This window comes from Vigna umbellata, chromosome 9, assembly GCF_029865625.1.
Source record: "Vigna umbellata cultivar VRB3 chromosome 9, Vumbellata_1.0, whole genome shotgun sequence".
NCBI lineage: Eukaryota > Viridiplantae > Streptophyta > Magnoliopsida > Fabales > Fabaceae > Vigna > Vigna umbellata.
Genome location: NC_142173.1, coordinates 42,893,909 through 42,906,672, shown reverse-complemented (window position 1 = coordinate 42,906,672; position 12,764 = coordinate 42,893,909). Strand labels below are relative to the sequence as shown.

General features: G+C 34.8%; 1 pseudogene; it reads right to left on the bottom strand.

Moving 5' to 3' along the window:
* Nucleotides 1–9,301: 9,301 nt before the first annotated feature.
* LOC148193614 (mechanosensitive ion channel protein 8-like) lies at nt 9,302–10,377 on the bottom strand (annotated as a pseudogene).
* Nucleotides 10,378–12,764: the final 2,387 nt, after the last annotated feature.

The window sequence follows — 12,764 nt, the reverse complement described above, 5'->3', positions numbered from 1 at the left end:
GGTCTTAGTGGGGTGTGTGGCCTCTTAGTAGTGCTAGATCTTACACTAGTGCTCGGTCTGGTACTAGTGCTAGGTCTTGTACTAATGCTCAGTCTTGTACTAGTGTTCGGTCTAATATTAGTGCTAGGTCTTGTACTAGTGCTCGGTGTCATAATAGTAATCGGTCTTATATTAGTATACGGTATGAACTCTAAGCATTCGACCTAAGCTATAGATGTTCGGCCTAAGCCATGAGCGTTCGGTCTAAACTTAATACTTGGCCTGGTGCACTAGTAAAAAATTGGGTTTTTACAGCGCACATTATGCCACGGTTCATCGGAAACCGCAGCATAATGGTGCGCGGTGGCAGTTTTGTAAATAAATCGAACACATATGTCGCGGTTCAGAGCGGAACCGCGGCATATACTCCAGTCAACCATCCCCTTTGACGCCACGTGTGAATAAAAAATTAAATAACAGAGTATATGCCGCGGTTGTCCAGAGAACCGCGGCATATACCCCTGCCAATTTATTGCAGGGGCTGACTGAGTCAGAGAATTTCAAAAGTTACAAGGGTATATGCCGCGGTTGCTCAGAGCAACCGCGGCATATACCGCAGTAACTTCTCAACTTCTCTGCCAGTCAGAGAATTTCAGAAGTTACAGGGGTTTATGCCGCGGTTTCGCAGAGTAACCGCGGCATATACCCCTGTCATCTACTGAAATTCCCCAAAAGGCAGTTGGGGAGACAGTGTGTTCAGCACGTTACAGGGGTATAGGCAACGGTTCTACGAGCAACCGCGACCTATTCTCCTACCTGAAATAAATTTAAAATGAATTTTAAATATTTCGAGGAATATACCGCGGTTGCCCGCTGAACCGCTGCATATAGTTTGAAAATAATTTCAAAAATGCCATTTAGGTTAATTTTTTTAATCAGTATAGGCCGCGGTTGCTCGTGAAACCGCGGCATATACCCCTTTTATACCGCGGTTAAGTAGTGAACCGCGGTAGATTCCCCAGTTCAGAGTTAAAAAACAAAACTTGGAACAGTGTCGTCTTCTTCGCGTGCTCTGTTTCGCGTTTTCTTCTCCTCCGACACCCATCATCTCAGATACGCGTTTTTCACCGTTTAAACTTGAAATTGTTCGGTCATTTCTCATTTGTGACGATAAAAAACAGTTTTAGCCGATCAAAATCGTTTGAAACGACTGTGATTCCTCTCCGCTGCCATTTTGTTTTTTTTGCACCAAGCGTTTTCGCCGCCCCTGTTCCAGGTATTTATGCCCTTTTGCATTCTTAACATGATTTCTTCATTAGATTTTGCATAATGCTATAGTTTTGGTAATGTATGAAATTTCTATAGTTTTGGTAATGTATGGTTTTGTTTTTGCTAACATTTTGGTAATGCATGAAATTGCTATAGTTTTGGTAATGTATGGTATGGTTTTTGCTATAGTTTTGGTAATGTGTGTTGTAGTTCTTGTATTATTTATAAACCTTAAAATATTATTCACTAAGTTTCAATGATATGTATGAAATTGCAAGTTTGATTTTTAGTAGCTTATCTTTTTATGTAATATTTAGGAATATGGATCGAAATTGGATTAATTTACCACGTATTAGTGCTGAGTACGAGAGAGGTGTAGAGGAATTTATACAATTTGCGCAACGTAATGAGGGGAGAAGTGATGATGAAGTGAAGTTTAGATGTCCTTGTGTGAACTGTTTGAATGGGAGAAAGTTGAACGCAACTCAAATTAGAGAACATCTTATATGTGATGGTTTTCTAAGATGCTATACAACATGGATATGGCACGGCGAAGAAATGCATTTTCCCGCTGACTCTCAAACTGTAAATGTTACTGATTCCACCATGGAAGAAGATCGACCGGATGAAGACAAATTGGAGGAGATGATCCGCGATGTTGGAGCAGAAAATTTTGCCAAAGCTCATGTGTATGAGACGATGTCGACTGATGCGGAAACACCTTTGTATGTTGGTTCAACTAAGTTCACACGTTTGTCAGCGGTGTTAAGGCTCATGAATTTGAAGGCGGACAATGGATGGACTGATAAGAGTTTTACAGAACTGTTGACTTTGTTGAATGAAATGTTGCCAGATGGAAATACACTGCCCACTCGTAATTATGATGCGAAGAAAATTCTTTGTCCAATGGGTATGAAGTATAAAAGGATACATGCTTGTCCCAATGACTGCATTTTGTATAGGAAAGAGTTTGAATTTTTGACAAAGTGTCCAAAATGTGGCTTATCACGATACAAGTCAAAAAACAATAGTGAAGATAATGGTCAGATAGAAAAAAATGGATCTGCTTTGAAAGTAGTTTGGTACCTTCCAATAGTGCCCAGACTTAAGCGTTTGTTTGCGAATCCCAAAGATGCTAAAAATCTTAGATGGCATGCAGATGAGAGAAAAATTGACGGGCTGCTTCGTCATCCAGCTGATTCAAAGCAATGGAAAAATATTGATCGACAATTCCCCGAATTTGGTAAAGAGTGTAGAAATCTTAGGCTTGGTTTATTTAACTTTAACAAATTTTGATTTTTTCCCCAAATGTTGAATTCATATACACTAATTAATATGAATTGTCTTTTGCAGAGATTCAAGACTACTACACCAGTTCCTGAGAAGTCACTATTATTCATTAGGAACGCTGCTGCGAAGTATATAATTAGATTATACAATAGCTCTTAGATTTAAACATTGCATTTGATTAGATTGAATTTTCTTAGACTTTGTAGTTTATTTGATGTTGAAATACATTTGAACATGTGTTTGTTATGTTCAAATTGAATTTGTGTACATGTTTTTATATGCAGGTCTGTTTTTGTGGTAGTGGATATCACAAAAACAGACCTGCAATTTTAAAAAGCTGCAGGGGAATGTGCCGCAGTTCTAACCACAACCGCGGCATATAGTGTTTCGTTTTTTTTTTAAAATGAGACATATGGCCGCGGTTTTAGCACTAACCGCGGCATATGTTCAGCTGCACTAGTGGTGGTAGTATTCGGTCATGTTGTGGTACTTGGAATCCTATAGTTGTCGGTCATTAATAGTGCTCGACCCTCTCTTCAGCTGTACCTAGTATTGAACGATTGGTCTCCAACATTCACAGGGTGTCCGGTCTTGTTCATATATGTTTGGTGATTTTTGTTCGGCTTACATTTATATTTATTCCAGTGTGCTATTTTAATTAATTGTTCCATTTGCTTTGATGACTTATGTATGCATTATCATAATGGTGTAAAAATGAAAGTATGGTATGATAATTGTAATATGGATGTGAAAGAGAATTCCAAGGAGAAGGTCTCAGTGATTTGTTATCAAGGTGGTGGTAAAGTATGAATATGGACAGCGAAATTCACGACATTCATCTTGACATTCTAATGATTACCAAGTCTCAAGTAGAGATGGGTATGTCATGTCGTGAGAATAGTAGGAGGTCCTAGCCTATAGGGTATTGTAGGTGAGTTATAACAGAGTAACCCCGGGTGGCAGCTGAGGGTGTTCCAATTACTACACCCCCGGGCGCATGAACGACCTCAAGCTACATATTCATACTTGTCCGGACGATCAAAGTAAAATGGTCGGTATATGTTTTATGCATGCGTATGAGTGTTTTATCTGTTTATTGAATTGTATGTTAACATGATTATTAAATTACACTAGCTTACCCTGCTTTTCTATTTTGCCATGTTTACCCATTTCAGTTTATCCTTTACAATGATCATCCGGTGAATGTGAACAAAAGGAAAAGAGGTCTCAGTGAAGCAAGCTCTGAAAGGGGAGATGTACATAGTTTTGTGTTAGATTAGGCCTTTGCTTAATGTTATAATTTTATAGTTATTTTGGGATAACTGTATTATTAACACTTTAATAGTAAGTGGATCACTACGAAAAAAGTATATTTTAAGAGGGGTTATTTTTCGGCGGTTTTTGAAACCCTAAATAGTTCCGGCGGTTTATAAGTAAAAACCGCCCCTAAACATTTATTTATTTTTTTAAAATAATTTTTCTGACTAATTATTGTAAACCCCAGTTCCTCTTCATTGCCCTTCGTTTAGTTTGAAACTCTACTTTTCTTTTTTATCTTCTCCCAAACCCTCCCAATCCTGTAAACCCCTTTTCAGTTCCAACGTTCTCCTTCACTCTCCGCAAAACCCTAGATTCCATCGATCCCAACTTCACAGGCTCTGCAACGCATTCGTGCCTGGCCCGTGGGTCCAGATCCTTCTCATCCTCGTCTACGCGACTGACGCTGTCCACCAGCACCGCTCGAGCCTTCAGCGAAACGACGCACGCTCGTCGTCACCGTAGAAGTGCAAGCGCAGCACAGCGCGGCGCTTAGAGAGCTCGGACACAGCGCCGTCGAAGAAGAGGTTTTTTTCGGTGGGTGATGACGTGGAAGGGGGAGAGCAAGCTGGTGACACGGCGGTGGGCATTAGCGTCTGCGAGGCGCTGCTTCACTTTGACCTCCATTGGAGAAGAAAGGTGGGAGACTGAGGCTAGGGTTTTACGATAAATTTTATAGTTATTCTACTTTTGTTATCTGTGATCACTATCACTTCCCAAATGTTGTTTTGTAGGTTTTGAAGCATTATACTTGTGTTAGTGATAATATTTTTGTTGTAAATTGGTGTGACATTATTTGTAGGGGATCTTGGTCAGAGTTTTGATTCAAATGTGACTCTTTCTCACTATGAATTGAGTCCAAGAAAAGGAGAAACTGTATTGTTTGTTGGCGACCTCTCTTATGTTGATAACTACCCGAATCATGATAACGTGGTGGGATACTTGGGGAAGGTTCACAGAAAGAAGTGTTGCATATCAACCATGGATTTGGACTGCAGGGAACCATGAAATTGATTTTGCTCCAGAAATTGTAAGCTTCTCAAACCAGTTCACTTTATCTGGTTTCAACTATCTGAAAAATTTCTTTCTGTTTTTCTCAACGAAAAATTTTAAATTTGGTGTAATGCATTTACCTAGTCCAAATGTTGGTAAGAATAGAGGTTTTAACATAGATGAACACTTTGTTGCAGGGTGAAACCGTACCTTTTCAAATGGTGCCAAATAGCATTTTGCACCATTGGTGATGGAGGAAACCTTGAAGGCTTAGCAACCAAGTAAGCTCAACGAACGTAACATGATGATTCTTGTCACATTTCTCCTTACTTTTATATCATTAAGCTTGAACAAAAATTTACTTTGAAAAAAGGCATGTGTTTTCATTATTCGTTCTGCTAAATTTTTATTTATTGGATGCAACTACTTGTTGCAGAATTGCGGACTGCTATATTTTCTAAGGATGCACCGCAAACAATTATATTAGTATCAAGGAAGGTATGCATGCTTCTTCTTGGTTTCAATACATCAAATAAGGATATAAGTATTTTTAGTATATCTATTTTTATTTATTTAGGATTTGGTTTTTCTAAAATGATTAAGCGAGATTCTTCCAGCAATTTCATATTCGACCTGCCACCACGCTGCATGCCGCACGCTGCACGCTGTAGAAGAAGAGTGTTTAGGAGGTTCTCATCTCTTTCTATCTCTCTGTTACTCTTTTTTTATGGTTTATTTTTTTTCTTCTTTCTTCACAGTCACATATCTCTTCTCTTCTTGTAAATTAGATTTCAAGAATTAGGTTGGAAGAAGATGCAAAGGCGACTGTGAATTGAAGAAGTATAAAGAAGGAGAAAGAGAAATAAGTTGTGATCATCCCTGACCGAGCCATAGAGGTTAGATTACATGATGAACATTAATCATACTATGTTTAGCTTTCTTTTCTTGCTAGGTGCTAATTCTCTCGGTGTAGGCCAAAGCTGCACATTAATCATGACTAAAGAATCTTTTAGTGCTGAATATATATGCACTTAATCATATACCTTGAATAAAATGATCTGTCAAATTACTTTGTATTGTACCTACTTCATTCTTTAGGATTTATTTAATTGGTAAAGTAATGAAGGTTATATATGGAATTGATGTATACCTTGGATTGGAATTCACGAATGGAATTAAGAACCTCCTTCATTAAAGTTGTGCAGTCACTTTTTCACTAATAAAATTGTTACTGCAGTTTTATTTCCTTTACATTGGTGCAGACGCTGTTTTTAGTGTAGTATATGGTTGTAGTGTAGGTTTCCTTGCCTATGACACGGGCTGGTTTTCTTTCCATTCAAATAATTGGACTTTAACCTTATTTTTTTGTCAATATATGCTTTTGTGGTGTAACCTATCTTTGTTAAGGCTTGCGATGCAAATTCAACACCACATAGAAATACTTGACTGGATCTTCCTATACTTGGTACAGTCCTTCAAGTCTCTTCATTTTGCTATTGGTGCCTCTTCCATACGTTCAGGAACCGTTCTCTCTTATTAAATTTTGTACTGCTTGATTTATGCCCTGTCACATAGTGGGGTATTATATGTATATATATGAATTAAGCCTTTCTTTTGTTTAAAATAGAACTAGTGCAGGCTGTGTCACTGGTTTCAATTGAAAATAAACTGACAATAACTTAATTATGTTTAGGTTGCTGTAATTGATTAGGTCATTGTAGTATTATGTTAAATTACCTTGCATTATTTCTTATGAATATGTGTGCGCATTCTTTCTCTCTCTCTCTCTCTCTCTCTCTCTATATATATATATATATATATATATATATATATATATCATATTTTAATATTTTTCAATCAATAGTTCTTAAATTCGTCTAATAATTTTTTTAAAATATTATTAATTAATTATTGTTTTATATTGTAGGTATTTGAAAAAGGAAGCATATCAAATGATGGATAAAATGAAGAAGTACCAAATGATGAAAATAATGAAGAAGTAGGAAACTATAATTATTATTCATAACATGTTAATTTTAATTTTTAAGAAACATTGATTGTATTTCTAATGTTTACAATTTATATAATAATATTTTGGTTTATATTTAATGTTTACATTTAATTTTGGTTTCATATTATTTAATTTTGGTTTATTAATGATAATCAAGTAATTTGAATAATAAAAAAAATTAAATTATTTACATTTCCGGCGGTTTTAAAAACCCTCAAAAGTACCGGTGATTTTCATAAACCCTCACAAATTACCGGCGGTTTTGCTTAACCCCGATTATTTCCGGCGGTTTTTTTAAAACCCCCACTACTACCGGCGGTTTTAGTAAAACCCCACTACTACCGGCGGTTTTAGTAAAAACCCTACTACTACCGGCGGTTTTAGTAAAACCCCTACTACTACCGGCGGTTTTTCAAAACCCCCGCTAATTGCGGCGGTTTTTTAAAAAACCGCCGGTAATTACTTAACGACGCAGGTTTTCCCAACGGTTTTTCTAACCGCGGGTAACATATTTTCCGGGGGTTAAAACCGCCGGAAACGGAAAAAATAACCCCCGGTAAAAATCTAATTTTTTGTAGTGGATGACTGTTTTATCATATCAATTCATGTAAATATTCTACTATATAGTTTATACGATATTTTGGAATGTTACAAATATTATTTATTTAATTTTAATATTTAAGTTAACATTTATTTCATGATAATTTATTTATTTTTAATATTTATTTCAATTAGTTTATGTTAATATTTAACATTGATTTATTTATTTATTTTAGTTAGTGTTCATTGGATCAACATTAATTTATCTAATTTTATATTTAATTTAATTAACGTTTATTTAGTTTACATTAGCTTATATATTTTTAATATTTATTTAATTTAGTGTATGTGAAGTCAATTCTAACTTATTATTTTAGTTATAAATCAAAATACTATATTTTTAATATTTATTTAATATATTTAGTGTATGTGAAGTCATAAAAAAATCAAAATACTATATTTCTGAAAAAAGATGTTATAAATCAGCAATGTCTATCGCTTTTAGTTAAACTAACAACACCATAAAAAAAAGTCGAAGAGAAAATATGAATAAGATAGACAAATCTAAGAATAGAAATAATTTTAAATTTTAAAATAAAATTTAAAATGATCTAATTTTAACTTTTAAACTAAAATTTAAAATTATCTAATTTTAAGTATTCATTTATTTTTTATATTCTAAATTTTTAATTTTTTAAAACCTTTTTTCAAACAACATATTATATTTAAAAGTTGGAATCTAAATGAATGAATTCTGGAAGTGCAAGAATCGAAATTGGAATATAATGGACAACAATTATATCATGTAGAATCTGGTTCTCCACACCTACACCAATAATTTTCTCCATCCAAATTCTCAACCCTTCATTACATTCCTTTTCTTTTTCAAGTTACTGTCTATGGTCTACATTAAAAAAATAAATAATGCAACATATATATTTATCATAATTTAATAAATTCAACTTAAATTTAAAGTTTTTTCTATAATAAATTAATATATAAAATAAAAAAATAACGCTAAAGAATCTGACTTGTTTAAATTTGAAAATCTTATCACAATAACTGATATTTAAAATAGTTATTAATAACAACATAAACTCAAATAAAAAATTAAATAATATAATTCTCTAAATAAGCTCAGAAGAATATTTACTATAACATAAATATATACATAAATCGAATCAGATTGAGTACCGAACTTTTTATAGACTTTGTTTGATAAAAAGTTACACCAAATCGATTATATAAGAATTATTAATCTAATCAAATCTGTCCATAGATTGTTATTGGACCAGTCGGGTCAAACCACTTTGGTTTCATAAATATGAACTCTGTGATTGGTTTTCATGATTCTTTTACTTTATTTTAAATTCAGCCAACTACGAGGCAATGCATGGTACTTTTTTCCGCCTTTTAAAGAATGGAAAAGTTTTAATTGAATATAAAAATATTTTCTACACCACACACCTAATAAAACCTAATATACTTTTACTTGTTTTACTTAATTCTTCTTAAATTAAATTATTTTATATTAAAAAATTAAAAAAAAAGTTTTAATGGTGTTGTCTAGGTATAGGGTAAAAATGAAAAGGTTCAATGTCTCGCTAGGTCCCTATTTTCGTTCAAAATCTCAAATAGGTCCCCGACTTGTTCGGAGTCTCAATTGGGTCTTTATTTTATAAAATTGAATCAAATAAAGGTTTGTTGTCAAATTGATCAAACGTCATTAAAGAGGGTGTTACGTGACATGCTGACAGTGTAGTTTTAATTAACGTGACATTAAAAAGGTGTGAAGTGTATTTTTTTAATTTTTAAATTAAAAAATTGAGTGCATAGAGGGGAAATAAAATTTAAACAAGGACAAGTGGACAAAAGACATTAAAATAAGTGCAGCAACCCCTTTTAGGGTTCGTGCGAGAAACAAAATCGTTGTTGCAAAGAAAGGGGTAACTGCTCGATCGACATTTCCTCATCTTGCTTCTTCTTCTTATTACACAAGACCTTCCCAACGGATCTATCTTCACCTTCTTCCTCTTCCCTTTCCCTCAACTGATCACACGACAACATTTCGATCAAGTATTGGCTTAACAGAGCCTCCCGAATCCGTTCGAAGAACGTTTTCACGTGGAAGTGCAAGGCGAAGACCTTCACGAGGATCGTTTTAAGGAGCCACAAAAGAGTGTCGATGAACAGACACACCACAACCTTTGTCACACACGACAAAATCCTGTTGTTGACCTTTTTCTTCACCGCGTTGACCAAAATAAAATGCCACACCAGCATAACAAGACCCAACCAGACATAGTTTTTCACTAAGTGTTTGAAGCCGTACACAAAATACAACACTCGTTTTCGCAGTATGAAATTGTGTTCCTTGAAGAAGACGATTAGTTTGATTACCCAACCTGAGAGCAAACGCCAAGTATAACCAAAATCATTGTCTCCCATTCCCACAGGGGAAGGCCACAGAGTTTGAGTTTTTGCAAGCACGATATCCAAATGTTTGAAAGCAAGGCTACGATTATTAAGGCCAGACATAGCCACTAAAGTAGTGAAAATGCATTGAACCTCGTTTTCTTATAAATTTCAAGCATGTCCTCAACATTATCATCATTTTCTACCGCTTTTTGTTCACTTGACTCTAACTTTGCGCATGATTTCTCTATAGGGTCTATCAGCCGAGACTTTCTTCTGCTTATTGATGATTTCCACGAGTATCGTGGAGTTGAATTGCTCGAAGAAGACCTCACCACGCTTTCTTGTGAATGCGAAGTTTGGAGGTGGCTTTCTTTGTTTTTTTGCTAATCCTGCTTTCTCTTTGTTGTTGATTCACTACCTCTGCGTTTTTCCTACAAGTCCTGATGAAGCTTGTCACTTAGACCATTGACAACACCTTTCAATGCTAAATTTTCATCTTTGTTGTTGTTGCGGCCATTGTTGTCTTCAAAATCAAGCACTACTTCCTCTCTTTGGGTCATTAGATTTTGTTTTCTCCCACGAACCCAAAAACTTACCTTTCCTCAATCTGATTTAGATTTCACAATTGCAAAGAAAGGGGTTGTTGCACATAATTTAATTTCATTTTCAAACTTTGCCTTTACTTAAATTTTATTTTCCCTCTTTGCACTCCATTTTTTAATTCAAAAATTATAAAAATACACTTCACAAACCTTTTTAATGTTAGGTTAATTAAATGTACATTATCAGCATGCCACGTAACACCCTCTTTAACAGTGTTTTTTTCAATTTGATGGCAAGTCTTTATTTGATTCAATTTTACAAAAGTAAGGATCAATTGAGACTCTGAACAAGTTGGGAACCTATTTGAGATTCTGGTAGAGACCTGCCGAGACATTAAACCTTTTCATTTTTATCCTATACCTAGACAACACCATTAAAACTTTTTTTTTTTAATTTTTAAATATAAAATAATTTAATTTAAGAAGAATTAAGTAAAACAAGTAAAAGTATATTAGGTTTTATTAGGTGTGTGCTGTAGAAAATATTTTTTATATTCAATTAAAACTTTTCCATTCTTTAAAGGCGGAAAAAAGTACCATGCATTGCCTCGTAGTTGGCTGAATTTAAAATAAAGTAAAAGAATCATGAAAACCAATCACAGAGTTCATATTATGAAACCAAAGTGGTTTGACCCGACTGGTCCAATAACAATCTATGGACAGATTTGATTAGATTAATAATTCTTATATAATCGATTCGGTGTAACTTTTTATCAAACAAAGTCTATAAAAAGTTCGGTACTCAATCTGATTCGATTTATTTATATATTTATGTTATAGTAAATATTCTTCCGAGCTTATTTAGAGAATTGTATTATTTAATTTTTTATTTGAGTTTATGTTGTTATTAATAACTATTTTAAATATCAGTTATTGTGATAAGATTTTCAAATTTAAACAAGTCAGATTCTTTAGCGTTACTTTTTTATTTTATATATTAATTTATTATAGAAAAAACTTTAAAGAGAATAGGCCTCGGTTAGGGAACCGAGGCTATATCTTCTTTATCGCCTTGGGTTTAGTGGGAACCGAGGTAATAACCTTTAATAGGTTAAAAAAAAGAAAACGCGAAGGAACAATATCGTCGTTTTCGAGTAAAACAGTTTTAGCGCATCCTCTTGAGAGTAGTGTGCCATTACCTTCTTCTTCCATCCTCACTCATTTTTCACCATTTAAATTTGGATTTTCTTGTTTCCATGGTCGTCGTCAACGTTTAGGAAGCTTTCTAATCGATCAAAATCGTTCCAAACGTCTTTTTTATTTGGTTTTTACGATTCTCTTCCTTAGAGGTAATTTTTCGTTGGTTTTTATTGTTGCGTTTTGATGTTTTATTTTGATTGTAAAACTAATATTTATTTCTTGAGCTGCGTCTTCGCCCGCGTCTTGGCCAGCGTCCATATTAGGGTTCTTCAAATGGGGAAAGGGGAAACACTTTCTGCCTTCTTACTCCTGCGCCGTTGTTGAGAGGATGGAGGTGCGCAACTCTCGGCCATTGATGGCAGCTTAAGGAGTTCGCAATTGAAGCTCATGGTTGTGCTTGCCAGGAAGAAAAGAACTTGTCCGCGTCAATGGAGGTAGGCACCATGAAAAGGATTTGCGATTTTTGAGTTTGGATTCTGCGATTTTTGAGTTTTTGGGTGAAGATGAATGATGGAGCAAACATTGTTTCTGTGATTCTGTGTGTAGGTTGGGGTGGAGAAGATTGAATCATGGAGGCGCGATTTGCTTTCTGGTTGCATCAATTGAGGAGGACGAACTCGCAAAGAAATCAAATTGGGTTCTGGGTTGCTTTTATGGTGGTCCGATTGTGGAGCAGAAAGGGAAAGTATTCTGGGTTTTATCAAATTGGGTTTCTAAAATTGAGAAATCTTGGGTCTCTATTTTGATCTCAATTCTTCACTACAAACCTAAATCACGAATTGAAATCTTTAGGGAATGGGAATTAGAGGACAACCTCATATTTGAAAGCTTTTCAGATTTAGAAATCACAAAGGATGCCCAATCTGAAGGTTCGCAGAAGGAATGGGATGTTTCTTCGAATGAAATTGTAAAGGAAGAAGAGTGTGGCTAGATCTCCGGATCGTGTCCTGTTAAGGAGACTCTCATGCCAGAAATATTTGGTGAAGCAAAAGAAGTGCCAAAACCATGTTTCACAGTGAGACCAAAGGCTGTTGCTCTGATTTTGCTTCTTGCAGTTGCTTTTTTGTCGATCTCGGTCACAGATCCTACTATAATTTATCGAACTGTGTTTAAAGACCTCTATAGGGTTTATGAATCCTCTGAATTTTCAGTGTTTCCAAGAGATAAATTTGATCAACTCACCCAGTTTGCAAGTGTTTCCAAGA